The sequence below is a fragment of the Misgurnus anguillicaudatus genome, chromosome 16, assembly GCF_027580225.2.
Source record: "Misgurnus anguillicaudatus chromosome 16, ASM2758022v2, whole genome shotgun sequence".
NCBI lineage: Eukaryota > Metazoa > Chordata > Actinopteri > Cypriniformes > Cobitidae > Misgurnus > Misgurnus anguillicaudatus.
Window position 1 is genome coordinate 33,985,822 of NC_073352.2, and position 18,289 is coordinate 34,004,110.

At 36.5% G+C, this 18,289-nt stretch overlaps 2 long non-coding RNA genes across 2 annotated transcripts in view; one reads left to right on the top strand and one right to left on the bottom strand.

Annotated features, from left to right (window-relative positions):
* The first annotated feature begins 3,108 nt into the window (after positions 1-3,108).
* Positions 3,109-5,502, top strand: LOC141350084 (uncharacterized). The gene is made up of 3 exons (XR_012358046.1): positions 3,109-3,371; positions 3,783-3,831; positions 4,683-5,502. It is a non-coding gene; the product is annotated as an uncharacterized lncRNA (long non-coding RNA).
* Positions 5,503-15,296: 9,794 nt separating this feature from the next.
* The window catches only part of LOC141350131 (uncharacterized), a 79,480-nt gene continuing 76,487 nt past the window's right edge, over positions 15,297-18,289 (bottom strand). Inside the window, exons 3-4 of the long non-coding RNA XR_012358130.1 lie at positions 15,937-16,321; positions 15,297-15,657 (exon numbers count right to left, since the gene is read on the bottom strand). This is a non-coding gene — a long non-coding RNA (uncharacterized lncRNA). The remainder of the gene's footprint in view (positions 15,658-15,936; positions 16,322-18,289) is intronic.

The following is an 18,289-nucleotide window of genomic DNA, read 5'->3' on the forward strand; positions in this document are numbered from 1 at the left end:
TCTTATAATTCAATGGCCCGTCGTCAATTATTCCTTACATATTGTGTGTTATTTGGAATAATTAATGATGGATGCCTGCAATATTTGGACGTGTGATATTCATCATGTTGACCCCCATTTAAGATAACATGTTGGCATTTTAATATAAAATGATTTTTATATTATTTTTATAAGAAACAAAGTCATAATCATCTGGCCCGAGGGTAAATGATGAGAATCTGCATACCCGTAGGTAAACAAAAACAATTTAATTGTAGTCTTAGACATTTGGACAGCACAACGTGTTATGACGATACTGATTCTAACAAAAAATGCTACTGCAACATACAGTATTGTTGCTATGGTTACTTCCGAAAGTGAAGGTGACTTTTCCCGAGCATCTATTAGGCGGCAAATGAAAACACGCCTTTGGTTACTAAAATGTTTAAAAACGCTGATGAAATCTGCCATATGTATTGCATGGCCTTAAATCTTCTGATTTGATTTCCTGTGGGGGGATCCATGCCTTAATTAGGGGGTCAGACCGCTCCCCTCCAAACCTCTCTATAATTTGCACCCAGGCTACAGTTGGTACCTTTTACTTTGAAGCAAAATTGACTTGAGGGGGAAGACCGACACACACACACACACACACACACACACACACACACACACACACACACACACATACGTGATGGTGGAGTGAGTGAGCGAATGCTGTTTGCCAGTTCAGCAGTAGCAGATGTTGGCTAGCGTTTAATAGAGATGTTAATGCAGAAGAAAAGAGGATTCTCATTGGGTTTGGCTGCTCTCCTCTCGTCTCTTTCATTAGCATGAGTACGAACACCTGGTGCGAGCCCCAGGACACCAGCAGAGCTGACGGACCAACATGCATCTCCGCAACCTCTCTCGTACCCCCCCCCCACACACATGTATATGAATCCACACCAATAGTGAATGTAGACAGCCATGGCAGTGATGGGGGGTAGAGAGGGCGGTCTTAGCCCGAGGGTGTCAGTGAGAGAGAAAGTGAGACAGAGGGGGAATTGTAACATCTATGCCTCATATCTTTGTCCTCTCATGTACCCTCAGAAATAGAACCAGTGACCCTTGATGTATCAGGACCGTGTGTGTGTTTGTGTGCCTGTCAAGTGTGATAGTCTAACCTCCTTCTCTTCTCTCAAACTCGATGAAGTAAAGGGTCACATTTGTTGTCCCACGCAAAAGCCCTGTTAAATAAAAAGCACAATTCATTTGGCAGAAATTATTAGTGGTGCCTGATAAGGCAAGTATCAGTGGTCAGCGTTGAGGGTAACGCATTACAAGTAACATGCATTACGTAATAATATTACTTTTCTGAAGTAACGATTTCTGAATGCAGAACTTTTTAGTCATAAAAAACACAAGAGATCAAACCTCAGTTTGGAAAAAGTAACGCAAAAGTAACTAAAAAGTAACATAAGCATTACTTTCCATGAAAAGTAACCAAGTAACACAATTAGTTACTTTTTTGGGAGTAACTTAATGTTGTAATGCATTACTTTTAAGTAACTTTCCCCAAACACTGTGTCATTACTGCTCAAAACAATCTCATCCAATAATTTTACAATACAGAAGCGACTTAAACTGCAATTCATTGACTGGCCGCTAGAGGCAGGCTCCAAAAAGGAGTCAATTCCCATAGACCCCCATGTTAAAATGCCCAACTTTATAGCTGAAAATAATATGTTTACAGCCTGGTACAAATTTCTTTTCCTCTGTATAGCTAATTTTGCCCTTTATGACAACTGTGAGGGGGGTGAATTTTTTGCAACTCATACATTTAATTTATTAAGCCTTAAAGTTCTGCATAATTAAGGGCGTGGCCACTTGAGTGACGGTTGAATAGCCATTGCTGTCACTAGAGTCGAGCTAGACAGGCATGGTTTCACCAACCAGCCACCTCACAGCTTTACCCACGTCCCACCTCTTTACCCATTTTCTGATATCCATGAGTGACGCGCAGTGACATGCGGCCAAAATGTGACGACAGGCACCACCTACTATTGGCTTCAAAAACGATCTTCAAAAACCCATGGGTGACGTCATGGATACTACGTCCATCTTTTTTACAGTCTATGTTTACATGCCATAGAAGAACCATTTATGAATCCCAAATGAGCCACACAGACAAAGGTTCCTAAAAAAAAACTATTTTATTTTTCTATAGGAACCATACAGCCAAAAATTGTGCATTTATTTGGTATCATTTAGCACCTTTAGGGGTCGAGCACACCAAAGCTTTTGCACCGGCAGCCGGCGTATATTTTCAATTGTTTCCAATGGAAGCGCCGCGCTTTTCAAAAACGCCTGCAGCTGGTGGGTTTTGCCCATGCCGAGCGCGGCACTTGGCAATTTTTCCGTTCTCAGCGCTGAGAGATGAAAAATGTTCAACTCGGATGAAAACATTAGCTCATCAATGTGATTTCTCACTCGGCTGTCCAATCACAGTGGAGGAGGGGTGGGACAAATATCACAACAACCAACAGGTGCACCATTCAATGACTGATAAACGAAGGGCTCAGCTGAAAAAAAGCTGGCAAGCGCCTACAGTTGGCATCCGGCTGGCGTTTTCCGCCACGTTTAAATGTTTGAGTGCATAAGTCGCCCTACATCTTTTGTTCTACAAATGTTAATATGTCCTCAAATCAGTTTGTCAAGGAGAAGTGTGCAAAGAAAATTTAAGTGATTTAATTGATCAAGTATGGTAGCCCACACACACACTAAATGTGACCTCTGCATTTAAGTTCAGTTTACGTGCAACCTGTTTGCCATGAGACTCAAACTGGCAACCTTCAGGTTACAAGCCCGACTCTCTAACCACTGACCATTAAAGGAATAGTCCATTTTCTTAAAAGAAAAATCCAGATTATTTACTCACCACCATGTCATCCAAAATGTTGATGTCTTTCTTTGTTCAGTCCAGAAGAAATTATGTTTTTTGAGGAAAACATTGCAGGATTTTTCTCATTTTAATTGACTTTAATGGACACCACCACTTAATACTTAACTCAACACTTTCAACTGAGTTTCAAAGGACTATAAACAATCCCAAACGGCTAAGGGTCTTATCAATACACCAAAAAAAAAAAACATGGTTACTAAACTTTTGCCACAAAAAAACATTCATTTTCGTAAGGGGAATATGAGTGTTTGTTTTTTTGTAGTTTTTGAGTCAATTGCATACCGCTTTTAGCTGTACACATTAATTAACTTAAACAGTTTTCGTAAATGCATTTCAGAGAAAAGTGAATTCTGAGATTTGAATAATGCATCTGACGTGTGGGATGACGTCACGACGCACGTATTTTGATTTTTACCAGTCGCTCAAGACAGACGGATTCAGTCCCAAGGTACGTTAAAATATCTTAAAATTAATATATTTGATTATCGTTTGACCATTCTGAAGTTTATCAGTAGACTATCATATTTCGAATGCGAAATGTTGTCAATAACGCGGTGTCTAACTCGCTATTAGTGATAAACTGCTGTGTAGCTTAGCTTAGCTTAGCTTAGCTTATAGCTAATGTTAAAGGTTTAAAAGATAGCACTGTTAGCCTGTTATATCGAATTAGTACACCCGATTGTTTTGTTAAATATATGTATTGGTGTGTATGTATATGTTAATGAAAAAAGGTAGCGTCAGAAAATCTGTTTTTTTAATGTAGCGTGAAAGTTAACCCTTTATTGACTGTTTAGTGGTTGTAAGGCTTTTACCTAACTTAACTGTATTTAGTATTAATGATGCTTCATTCTTTCCTCAGAAGCTAAAGTTTTTCAAAGACATTTGTAGGGAGGACTTTGCAGCTAATGGTAAGTCATTTTAAACTCTTAAGATATAATAATTCATTCGTAGTAGTAAATCAAGCTTCAGTTTAGATAACGTTATATACATATTGAGGAAGTTTCCCGGACAGGGATTAGACTAGTCCTAGACTAAAATAAATGTAAGAGCTGTCCAAACTGAAAACAACTTGAACTGACATATCTTAAAATACACCAGTGTCCTTTGTTTTGCCTCAAAATGCACACAGGTAATGTTTTTATTAAGGCATGTTTTTTGAAACTAGTTATATTTCTTAATTAAACTAAGGCCTAGTCCTGTTTTAAGCTAATCCCTTTACAGGAAACCACCCAATTGTCTGCTTGTTGCATTTTCTTTCTGACAAGTTTTACATTTAAATTTAATACAATAAAATCTTTCTTTAGGAGCTGAAGTATTTTATGTAAGGATTTTGCAGCCCATATAGGCAAGTCATTATAATGAAAACTCTTTGGGGTGGTTTCCCAGACAGTGATTAGCTTTATCCATGACTAGACCTTAGTTTAATAAGGATAGTTTTAACAAACATGCCTTACTAAAAACATTACTTGTGTGCATTGCGATGTAGAGCGGGGGGCACTGATGTATTTTAGGATATGTCGGAAGTTGTTTTCAGTTTGGACAGCTCTTGCATTTGTTTTGGTCTAGGACTGGTCTAGTTCCTGTCTGGGAAACCGCCCTTAATATATATGATGACATTTTAGTCAAGCTCTAGTTTAGGTAAAAATATATCTGCTATACAATCTCTGCCAGTAAACTATAGATTTAATACAGTAAGTCTTAAATGTAATGTTTTAATATTAAACACTTTTTAATTGAGCTTATTGTCTCTCTTTTTCAGATTTCCTAAGCCTGAACCAAAACCTGCCAGACTAAAGTTGATTTGGGAGAGAAAGACATTGTTAACTCAATCATCTTGACATTCTTCAATGAGTAATTGTTCAATTTTTAGGCAAATACTGTACACTTTGAATGCTGTGAATAAAACTATATTTTAAATATATTTAAAATGACTTGTTTTTGACTGTATTAATCAGCTTTTATTTATTTGGAAAAAATTATTTTGGTTATGTTACCAGCAAGTAATCTATTCCCAAAATAGCACTCTTTAAGTTAACTAATTATTAACGCACTTTAAGTATACTCATTACTAATCTAGCTGCAGGTATGTAAAAGTATACAAAATGTAATGTACTTGGCATATTCATTTTTCACCAGGGCAGTTTTTAGAATTTTGGATTGGCCAAAAATATATAGAATGTATGCAAACAGTCTATTTAAGGTATACTGATTGTATGTTTGCAAGACACTCATAATACATTTGTAATGTACTCCTAACATAAATAAAACACACTCTAAATCCACTTATCAAGCATGAATTTAGCACAAAAACAGTCATGTACTTAAATTGTACTAAATACACTTAAAGTTGTTCCACTTTAGCACACAAAAGTACACTAAATACACTTAAAGTTGTACTTTGTTACAATTAATATACAACTAAAATATATTAAGTACAAAATTAGTTGTTCCAAAATAGCACTCTTTAAATAAACTAATCAATAGCACACTTTAAGTATACTGGTCATTAGTGTGACTGCAAGTATACTTAAGTATATCAAAATTAAATATATTTAGCATACTATTTTTTCACCAGGGTAGCGAAACGATTGTCATTTTTGACAATAAAAATAACAAATATACACTTTTAAACCACAACTTTTCGTCTAGGTCCAGTCCAGCGCGACCTAACGTAAATGCGTAGTGACGTAGGGAGGTCACGTGTTACATATATAAAATGCACATCTGCGGACCATTGTAAACAATAAACTGACACTAATTTAATTAGTATCATTCCACATACAACAACGTCGGAACGGTCCTCTTTCAACACACTCGTAAACACTGGGGCGGAGTTTCGCGCTCGTTCTCTGTGACCTCTTGACGTCATGACGTATTGCGTGAGGTCACGCTGACGCTTTCAGGACGGGATCTAGACGAGAAGTTTAAAAGTGTATATTTGTTATTTTTTATTGTCAAAAATGACAATCGTTTTGCTAGATAAGACCCTTATGCCTCGTTTGGAATTGTTTATAGTCCTTTGAAACTCCGTAGAAAAAAACTGTTAAGTGTTGAGTTAAGTGTTAAGTGGTGGTGTCCATTAAAGTCTATTAAATGAGAAAAATCCTGCAATGTTTTCCTCAAAAAACATAATTTCTTCTCGACTGAACAAAGAAAGACATCAACATTTTGGATGACATGGTGGTGAGTAAATTATCTGGATTTTTCTTTTAAGAAAATGGAATATCTTTTAAGCCATGACTGGTACAACTTATTATAGGTGTACACTGAAAATGGACACGCCATCTGTGAGCAAAATATCAAATACTTGGAAGTGAGCACCTGGAAGACATTACACTCCAATGTGGTGCCCGCGGGTAAGGTGCCCGCCACAGCACCTTTTATTAATAGTCGCAATTGTAATATTTATTTATTACATATTTTGATATTAGCTTGGCTTGGTTTACTGTACGTATGTTAACATTTTAAACAATACTAAAACATATCAACAAGTCAAATAAAATAAAATCAACAAGTAAAAAAAAACTTTTGAGTAGACTATATCAAAAAGTAGCCCTTTAGATTGTTTAATCCATTGTGGTAGCCCTTGCCCCCAAAAGGTTGGAGACGCCTGCTTTACACTGTCTCAAAAAACAGTCCCTAGCTGTCACTGGGACAATACCCTTTTTAAAAGTACACACTTGCATCTAAAGAGTTCATATTAAATCTAAAGTCTTTTATAGACCTTATGCCGTGAACCTCGCATACTTTTCGGCTTTGTGTTGTTTCCAGGCGGACCGTTAAAGAATGCGACATATCTCCCAGAAATCCTGTATAATTCAACCAATCAGAGGATGACTTTTGAAGCTGCTGAAGTGTTTCCAGAAAAGTGTGCCATATGCATCAAATGTTCAGCCAAAGCTCCGCGGGCATCACGTCTGAGGCTGCTTAAATATATTGTTGTCCATAAAAGATTTTAAAAAACATCTCAATAATAGAGAAACCTGACTTTTTCAATAATAGGCAAAACCTATAATACTACAGTTGTACCATCATTTCCAAACAGGAAAAAAATGCACATTACAATGCAGACAGGTCTGTCTGTGAAACAAACAGGGTATATAATATGACTAACATCCTCAAAGGTTGAGATTTTTTAAATGTTTTTCGGAAAGGTTTTAGTTTCCCACTAGAAACAGTTAATAGCATATAAAAAAGAGGAAGTGGATGAGAAAGGAGAGGATATGGTCTCCGGCGCACGAGCACCGCTGTTGGCCTTGAGTGCTTTTAGTTCAGCGCCGTGCCCGTGGGCTTTAGGGAGTCAGAACAGGGCAACTTCGATCCACCTACACCAACTTCCTTTCCCACTGGCATCACCCGCTGGCACTCTAGAGATTAAGACGTAGCCAATCAGAACGAAGAACGTATTTGATTGACGTCAGAGCTGCAGGGACTTCCCGTGTGGTGTTGAGAGAAACGTGTGCTCTTCCTCTGTGGCTCATCGCTCAGATGAATGACAAGGGAGAAAGTCACACTTTGTCTAAAATTACACGGATTCGACCCTGAGAATAGTTGGGCAGTTTTCCAAAAAAGATTTGTAATTGTTCGTGCCATGCTTTTATCGATTGGGTGAATAATTTTAGTGGCTACAATTCAAATATTCTTTAAATTCACATTTATTTTCAACAAGCTTTATCATGTGTGTTACCTGGGACTCAAACCCTTGACCTTTCTGTTGCTATGCAATGCTCTACCAAAGGAGCATATGCAATGCATATAGCGGCTAAGCAATATAATTACGCAATAATGCAAACACAGTTTAGCCGTCATTGCACAAACATACTGCTTGTGAATGACCAATCAGAATCAAGCATTCATTTGTAATGCAAGTATCTCTGTTTAAATGGACAGTTCTCTTTGTTAAGTTTTGTACAGTTGAACCACTTTGTACATTACATACAGGACACGGCACGATTTTCATTACAACTAGATTTATCCTTGTCGCAAAAAAGAGGCATCATTTCCCCAGCGGCTGTGATATCAGTGTATTTCTGTCAGACAGGTTATATTTACTCCGGTCCGGAGAGAGAATCTCCAGCAGAGGAAATGACAAAGCGTGAAAAGCTTTTCTGTGATTAGTAAAGACACAGGATACGCCTCTCAGCACGTCCTTTAGCAAGAGAGAGTCGTCGCTGTTGCCAAGCGGACATCGCTTCCTAAATGATACTCTACAATAGTGTGACATGTGGAAAGAAAGATTTACAATGTTTCCCGCTGCACGTTTGAGAAATGAAATGATTGCTTGTTATGAATCATAATTCTACTGCTGCAAGATTCATTTGTCTACCATCTCAACGTCAGATGAAAGCTTTGAAAACTCAATTTTAAGCTACTCTCGGAGGGTTTTATCTGAACTGCACGCTTTGTCAATCATAGTAAAATGTTTCACATGGCCTGAAGGCATCGTATGCTCTCTATAGCCCATCGCCAAAACTATCTACAAAAACCACAAACTAAGCACCAACTATAGCAAGGTTTGTCTTTTTCTGCATGTATTTAATTTACACGACACCATTCACACTTAATGCCATGTTGGTTAAGCAAAAAAAATAAATCAAAACTATGTTTTATTTTAGAATAAAGAGTTTCCCTTTATTAACAAAAAATAATAAAATAAACTACTTTATAACATTTACGCATATGCATTTAGATCAAAAGTCTTAACATCATGAGAAATGTTTCAGTCAAGTGACACCAAACTTGTAATTATGGTCAATAAATGGTCCCAAGGTGTCACTGGGGCTGTACCCTTTAAAAAAATGGTCTTAATATGTAGAGATATGCATATGGTATTAATATGTACATATGAATGTTTTGTGGACTTTGTTTTGACAGTGTAGCATAGGTCTGCCTGAATATAATTGCATGCATGCGTGTAAATATGTGTGTTTATGTATAGCTCAGTGGTGAAGCATTGTATTAGCAGCACGAAAAGTCATGGGTTTGAACCCAGGGAACACACTGTGCATTACAAAAAAAATGAAGTGTTGGGTTTAATTAAAAATATTATGTCAACAGGATCCACACAATTTGTTTAAGTAATCTCAACAAACAATAATTTTGTTCATTTTACAAAAGAAGTGAAACCTTAGTAGAGTCAACAAATAAAAATTGAGTTAAATGTACATAAAAATGTAATTAATGATGACAAAAATTTTGAATAATGCCATTTTATAAACTCCACCCCCTTTAATTAGGATTTAATAAGTCCATAACACAGAATCAATCAAAGTGTAGCTGCTCAATACAACTTATCATATATACCTTTTTTTTTAAACAGTTAATCAAACATATCACAAACATATTTAAAATGCAACGTTGCATTCCAAACCGTTTGTTTGATTTGTTCTAAAATATATCAAACAAGTTAATTAACTCATACTTGGCCACTTATTACTCAGGTACCTATCTAATCATTCTACACTTCTGCAATAGGGTACAACAATTCTGCCAAAACAACAGTTACCCATAATACACTGCAAAATCCTCAGCCAATGAGATGCAAGTCTGTATTGGTTTTATTAATTACTGTTATGCAACAATGTTATGTTGGCTGAACAAATAAGTTTTAAGTAAAGCTGACAAGACACACCTTTTTGTTGAATAAACTAGATTAAATTAAGTTCGCATTGAACTTAGATTTTTTTTTAAGTTATCACAACATGAAAGAATTAAGTCAAATTGGCAAAAGTGAAAGTTCATTTTTTTGAGTGTATGTAGGTCGCTTTGGATAAAAGCGTCTGCCAAATGCATAAATATAAATATTTTTTTTTCAAATGCAAAAGTGCATAAAAGTGCAAATGAAAAAATATATTTTATAGCAACATTTCAAACAGTTCTGCTTATGTTTCACGTAAACAACAGTTTAGACTTATTATTAAACAATAAATCTGCTTTTTACATCTCAGTTTGACTTTCTGCGTATCTGATGGTTTTAAAAGAGACCTTGAGAAAGTGAAGGAGAGTCTGTCTGTATGAATGACATCATGAAAGAAGGATTGTGAAGTGACACAGTGTCCTGTGCTTTAGGTGAAGACAGCAGATCAATACATCAATAAGTGTTTATGTGTGTTTGTGTCGGTCAGTCGGTGGCTGTCTCGTGGCTGACAAGTCAATCAAATACATCAAAACATTGCATTAATTGTATTCCTATTCATGTTGTTGTGTAAGTCGACCAACCATATCAATAACAATTTATAAATAATTAAAACTAAAACAAAATGTGACTGTTACTAAAAATACATTTTAATGCATTATTTCTAGTAATAGAATAATTTTTAAATACATTGTCATGCTTTTAATTCTTCCATACAAATGACTATTTTGATTATAATTATATTTACCTACAACAGGATACTTCTCTGAAAAAACTTTATTGTTTATCCAGTTATTCCAGTTATTAATTTTACTTCAAACATACAGCACATTTTTAAAGTTTGTTTAGAGTTTTGCAGGCATAAATGTGTACACACTGATAATGATCAGACAGGCGGAAAGCATTACCCATGTCCACAGTCCAATCATTCACCACCCGTCATGATCCCATTGTGTGAACGCGGCCCGCTTTGATGTGAGAAGTTATTTAGCAGGCGAGTGGACGCAAACAAATCCCTCATACAGGAACTGACCAGGAAGGCACTCTGACATCAAACAGCGCAGTACGAAACAATAGTCTGGACAGTCTATTCTGCAAAGATTTCTGCCACTATAGACGGATAAATGTGCGTTGCACGCAATAACCTCGGAAGATATTAGTCATGCAACCCGGCTCAAGGTTCGGCAGAGACAATGTGCCTGTGTTATTTCAGATGGAGATATTTCGGAGACGTATGGAAGTCTGATTTCCTCGACTTTCGCTGTGAATCGCCGAAACCGTCCTCTCTCAGAACACATGTGCTATAGCGGTTATATAGACTACCTTTAAATTACCAGGAAACATTTAAAGCCAGAGCATTTTGAGTTATAGCTATAATTATTATACATTTTAACAAATCCTGTGTTTTGCATGAGGAATAAAAGCAGTGTTTTTTGGGAAGGGAGATGCACATGGATCATCAGGTTAACTTTTGTTGTCAAGCATTTTACCAAACATAAATAAAAAGGAGTTGCATATTTATTTTGCAATCCTCAAACTGCTAAAATATTTTGCAATAAAGAAAATATTTTTTAAATAAAATATGCAAATTAGGGGTGGAACGGTACACAGAAGTCCCGGTTCGGTTCGTACCTCGGTTCAGGCGCCACGGTTCGATTCACTTTCGGTACAATGGAGGGAAAAGCAAAACAAAAATGAAGGCGGCATTTTTTTAGTACTTAAGCTAATCTTAAAAACATAGGTGTCCTTATCAGTGTTATTTTGAGATGTCATGAATATGAACTGAAATGCATTTAACATACTATCTCGTATTTCAAAAATGCATACCACTTTAAGTAATCTTGTACTCATCTTTCATACAAATATGGGTTCAAATGTATTACAAGTGTTACCTAAATACATTTTAAAATTACATTTTGGCCTTATTTCATATTAATGTACTAAAGAACAAAAAAATAGGCTTGTAGGATGAATTAATAGGGGTGTACGACTTCACGAGGCGCTGCAAGAAACGACAAGTGGATGACGTCAGAGTAACGTGAGAGCGATTTGAAATCAGCCTCCTCCGCAAGATTTCTCGCGGTACTCTGACGCTGATGGCGCTGCGTAAAGTTGAGCACGCTTAAGAAACTGAAAGCAGCTGAACTCGACAGAACTGCCCTGCGTATGCCTGTTGTATATAGCAGGACATTTTATCTCCTACTTCTCAGCGTGAGAAATACAAAGTGTGGCGTTTGAACTGACTGAAATGCGTGTCAAGGTGAATGCGTGAGACTTGAGAGCCATACCTAACAACTGCTGAACAACGCCAACGCACTGTCCTCGTCTTTTCCACCATTCTCTCGCCTGTACTATTGTAACTGACTGGAAAACTGAAGTTTTGCCAAACTTGCGATCTTAAAGAGGCTGGCGGAGTGTACACCACTTGCCATCCTGGACCAGCGTCGACGTGACAAAAAAATGCAGAGTGCTAGAGAATGTAGACGGGCTCTGGTAGAGCGAGAGCGCATACATAGGCGGAGCTCGGATGCATCGGCGCCAATCAGAGCTTCAGAGCTAAAGCGGGGCAACAGATTAGCTGTCCATAAAGAACCCGCGTATCTAACAGTAGTTCCGCATTACATTAATTATTTTGCACGCAAGTTTTTTTTATTTTCATACCGTGTATTCTCCGTTTAAATTCATGCACCGAACCGTGACCCCCGTACCGATTCGGTTCGAAACGAATACATGTATTGTTCCACCCCTAATGCAAATACATTTTTGCTACTGGTCTCAGATTTTTGGGTCTCACTGTATATGTCAAAATTTTGTTTATTTAATATGATTCCATGCAAATAAGCTTTGACTGATCAAAGCGTACATTTTAACTGGAATAATATTTTTTTTAAACAATAATACTAATAGGATATATAAAATTAAACAAGCCCCCCTTTAAAAATCTAACGCAGTCAGCAGTGTGTCCCTGTAATGTGTCCCGCCACGCCTGGCTGTCCCTCTGTTCTCCAAAACGTTCCCCAGGGACGAAGCCCTGCAGTGAGACACGGATCCAGCTAGATTACAAAGTGAGAAATAATCATTCATTAACCTCTGGCCCGCTGGGTCTGTGGATCGACCAGCTCCCGAGACGAAGCCCATTGTTCCCCGTCCCACTGCAGCTGGGTCAAGCCAATTGACTAAACTCATAATGATCTTAAAAGGATTAAGTGGACAAACAGGGCAGAGAGTTTCTTTTTTCAATTACACCACGAGTCATTTACATGAAGTGGAGCAGAGAGCCAATAACCCAGAGCAGAAACACAGCGGCCCTTTGGGAAAATCTGCCCGGAGCTGTTCTGCCTTCAACACAGATGGGATTTTTGTGTGCGTGTGTGTGTTGAAGAGAGAGAGAGAGAGAGACAGAGAGAGAGAGATGTCTTGTAATGTATTCCCCGAGGAAAAAGTTTCATTCACTCAAAGCAACAAAGAACTTAATCAATCCGGCAATTTAATGCAGCTGCAACATGAAAGACCAACATTATTTATTTTTCTGTTTAGTCCATTCACTAATTATTTTCTCATTTGCCCTCTGAAATGTTACAAACGTGTATCATATTGAAACTGTAATTAGATGCGATAAAAGGATTAAACAGATTGGAGTTGTCCTATTATATGTAGCTGTTTATTTCTTTTATCTGAGCAATTTTTGACAGTCGTAATGCTATAGCGGGTGGAGTTTGGTTTCTATCGCGATGTGTTTTTAGCAATGCCATAGAAGAACTTGTCTTTGGTCCCTTAAAGGAAAACACCAAAGTTTTCCATATTTTACTATGTTCTTACCTCAACTTAGATGAATTAATAAATACTTATATTTATTTAATGTGTGCACTTAATCATTTTACAGCGCGTTGTGAATGTGTTAGCATTTAGCTTAGCCCCATTAATTCCTTAGGATCCAAACAGGGATGAATTTAGAAGCCACGAAACACTTCCAAGTTTTCCCAATTTAAAGACGGTTACATGAGTAGTTACATAAGTAATTATGGTGGCACAAAATAAAACGTGGCGATTTTTTAATTGAATAGAAATGAGAAAGTGATATATTGTATGGCGGAAGAGCACTTAGTTTGCAGCACTTCGACCTCAGTGCGCAGTAACTGCACCCAATTGGATAGACCTACAACCAATCAGAGCTACGATGTTAAAATGGCGTCTTTTGCAGCCTGACCTGATTTCTTTAGCACTTTGTCAACTTTTTGACAGCCAGGCAGTAGGGATGCTCCGATCGATTGGCCGATAATGCTTGCTATGTTTCTCAATGAATTACGGTGAAATGCCGCTACATCCAAAAGCCAGGGGGCGCTCTCGTGCAGAAACTCAAAATGCGCTGTAGACGAAGAACAATACACACGCAACTGTGATGACACGCAGCTCCATGAAATGGCTGAAGGATATATTTATATTGCTGTTCTTCAAACCTTTTCAGGTATTTTCATAATAATAAAGAATATGTATAATGATTATGTTTGACGAGTGTTGCTTTTTCAAATGCATGTTATAAACGACTCAAACTAACAGTGATTTTAGATCGATAAGGACTTACTGATCGAAAGCCGTAGTACAGGAAATAGCTGTAATAAGATCGGCTGTCCGATTCAGAATAGTGATCGGCCACGTATTATTAGTGGAGATCGGCATTGATCGGAGCATCCCTACCAGGCAGGTAAAAATTACATTCATTACGTCCTTGGTTTTGCCCTTTAGAGGTTATTGGACATTTGGGCTTTGAAAATTTGTGATGAGAAGCACATAAGAATGATTTATATTTTCATAATATGAGTTGAATTTGTTAAAAAATAAAGATGCTGATATGTTCATTAGTCTCATTGTGTTATTCCTAGAAAATTGCCATTAAAAAACAAAAACAGTACAACAGGCGTCGGTATGGGCGAGTAAAAAAATATCGGTACTTGTACTCGACCCTTAAAAAGTGGTATTGGTGCATCCCTACATTTTATAATCTAAACCATCTTTTTTTCCACTACAAAGAACGTTTTATGAATGAATGTAAGTGTTCTTTATGGAACCATTCAGCCAAAAATGTGACCCTGGACCACAAAACCAGAAACTGAGATTTATACATCAGGTTTCAATTGCGATATGATTGTTTTTGATTGAAGGTTTGTTTGTTTCCTAATCTTTGTAAGTCGCTTTGGATAAAAACATCTGCTTAATGCCTATATGTAATGTAAATGTTAGGATAGGACAATTTTTGGCCAATATACAACTATCTGAAAATCTGAAATTCAAGGGTGCAAAAAAATCTAAATATTGAAAAAATTGCCTTTACAGTTATCCAAATGAAGTCGATAGCACTGCATCCATTCACAAAAATAAAAGTTTTGATTTATTTAGGGTAGGAAATTGACAAAATATCTTAATGGAACATGATTTTAATACCCTAATGAATTTGGGCATAAAAGACAAATTTATAATTTTATCCCATACAATGTATTTTTGCCTATTGCTACAAATAAACACATGCAACTTAAGACTGATTTTGTGGTCCAGGATCACAAATGTTTCTTTTATGGCATCGTGAAGCGCCTATATGTTTAAGAGTGCATATGGCTTGGGTCCTGCATTCATATCAAATCTTTGGGGTTTTATATTTATTTTCATTTTAGTAAGATTACGATATATCAAAACCTTAAGCTCTGAGCTAGGAATATACAGTAAACCTTAACATCATACCTTTATTGCCCATCATTTTCTGTCTCCTCTCTATTAGCTCTACAATAAAAGCATCTTATAAGCACACCCAATAATCTGCTTTTTTTAAAGTTTCTGCATAGAGGTTTAATTTGGGGGATGTGTTGATGTACACCAGGAGTCTCTGTAAATGTGATCAGAGACAGAGCACAGTGACTGATAAACTCTTAGGTGATGAGAGGATGAGAATAATGTGATAATAATGACCCTCCTCACCTCACGGCGCTGATGTAAGCATTATTGTCACCTGTGTCCATCGGACAGGGTCAAAGGTCAGGAGATAATGATGTTACGTTTTGATAACAGAGAGGAGGTGAGACAGGGATCGATGGCCGTGGGTCTCTGTCACCTTGAACAGAGGACACCAACCTTCAGACTTACTGAAAACTACACAAATTACAAGATGCACTTAATGTGTCTATATCAGCTTTTAAGAGTAAATAGCAGCGTGACCGCAGCTTCTGTATTTGTAAATGTTCAAAAATGAATCTAAAATGATTCTCAAAGCAGTTTAATAATCTTGTATATCTATGTCATAGAGCTAAACCATGTGAGAATATAAGCATAGCACATGTATAACCTATGAATTGAAAGTTAAAATAACGTATAAACAAGTTAAAAAACATACCATCTTAGATGATGTCACAATGTTGTCTTCAGATCTTCAGATTGTTATTTGAGAGCGCATGCCGAGCGGAGCGTCGTCACATGATCAGCTGAAGGTAACAAGACTTTGAATCCGGATCCTGAATCCCAGGGAGTTGCAGATTCCATGTCAATTACACTCATCTTGGGAATTCTCACTATGCAGCTCTTGTCTGGTAAACTTTCCAGCAGTAGCCGTCTCAAAGCACAACACATTCACGTCAAGCTCTTCCCATTCATTTATCTTACAGAATGCTGAAGGAAGCACATTTGCCAAAGGGACTCCTGCTGCTTAACTTTCCCGTGATTTTGGGTTTGTAGTTTTCTATCTTGCTCACGCCGTTGAAAAAAAAACAGTAAGATGTGCTCTGCAAAAAAAGTATAATAGTAAGTGAATACACTGAAAAAAACCTTTTTGGTGTAGTAAAATATATTAGATTAACCATCATAATTTCTACATGGTAATATTAACATTTATTGAAAACTAGATTTTCCTAAGTCAAATGATAATAAATACACAATTAATTCAAAATGAACTGTGTGGGAATAGTGAGTCGTATTATATATTTTCTTATATAATTATCTGTTTTATATTTACATAGTCCTAAAATAATTAAGTACATTTTATTCAAAAACTTTAGCGCGTTCAAGTCAAAAATCTGAATTCATTTAACTAAAGCATATAAAATCCATTAAACTAAAACATTAAAGTAAAATGAAATTACATTTATTTGCACATGTTGTAAGGAATACCCACAATCCTTTGCACCTGAATATTTTGATTGTTTAAGCTTTTTCACAGAATAATGGGGCATACACACCAAACTTGAGTTTAACGATTTGCGTGAGTAGATTACATACAAAGTCAATGCAAAGGTGGGGCGATGCGAATGACGCAAAATGGGCGGCACGATTGCCGCGAAAACATGCGCTATTCGCCTCAAATGCGTCCTCGCGCAAGTTGAAAATATTCAACTTAAGCAAAAAATTTGCGTGATACAAAGTTAAATACCGCGAGTAACCTATGCTACGCGCTTTGTGTGTACTTAGCATAAAAACTGAAAAGAACTTGTACCACTTAAATATTTGTTAATAAAATGTCATAAAGGTTTAAGAGCTTATATTATTGATGTTGTTTAATTATAATTTTGTGAAGTCACCGTTCAGGGGTGCGTTAAAAGCATCGTTTGTTAACTATGGTTGTTGTTACCATTGATTTCTATTGATAACGACAGAACTTGCGAACATAGTTTCTTTGGGGAAACGCACCTCAGGTAAACAGTGTTTACTTACATGAACCATCTTCAGAACATTTTATTGTATTTCTCTACACAGTGCTGACAATGCATGTCAAAAACGCAGTTTGTATGTGTTTTGGGTTCGAGAATTACTTTTATTCAATAGCTTACTTGTAGTCAGTCATGATTTTTGTGTTATAATGCCATATATAACAATAAGTGTAACTAAGTCCATACAACTATGTTAAAGAAAATAACAAACAGTAAACATAATCTACCATACAGTAAATGTGATTTATTTAATATTTAAAAAAAGGAATGCTTTAGCAGACTTTACCTAAACAATTAAAATAAATCTAACTTCTAAATTAAAAAATAATTAAGTGACATTTACTTAATTATTTAACAAATGTTTCATGTATTATTAAGTAGATTTTATTTGATTTTGGTAGGTAAGTTGTACTTAAAGAGACAGTAAGTAGGGTTTTAAGTGTTTTATTAATCAAAATCAATGTCTTTATTCATAATTATGTCCTTGTTGGTGTCAAATGACCTCTGCCAGTGATCTGACTTTTCTTTGTAAGCTTAGAATTTTTTCTCTTTATTTACATTGGACGGTTAAGTCCAAGGAGGCTTCCATATCATTCAGCCGTATTGATAAACTATAATAGCAAACTATAAAAGCACTAGCCTACCAACTCATTTCCACAACGCGTTTTCATCCAGAACACGTGAACTAGCTAAAACGAACAAGGAGATCATTGATTACATAACGGCTTCCGTAGTTGAAACACGCGTTTGGAAAAGCGAGGCGCTAGAGAGCACTGTTCGTTTGAATGCAAAATACAATTTCACCACAAGATGGGGTAAATCCTACTTATTGTCCCTTTAAAAGAGCAGTAAATTTGTGCAAATTGTTACAAGGATTTTTTAAAGTCAATTTTACAAGATTTTTTTTCAGTGTAATTGATAATAATAACCATTATAAATTATTAACCTAAAACACAGCAGTGTTTCCAGCAACAATTTAAAACAGATCATCTGTCATGCCAAAGTTTTGCATTAAATGGATAGAAAATGTCATTGATTTAGAGAAAA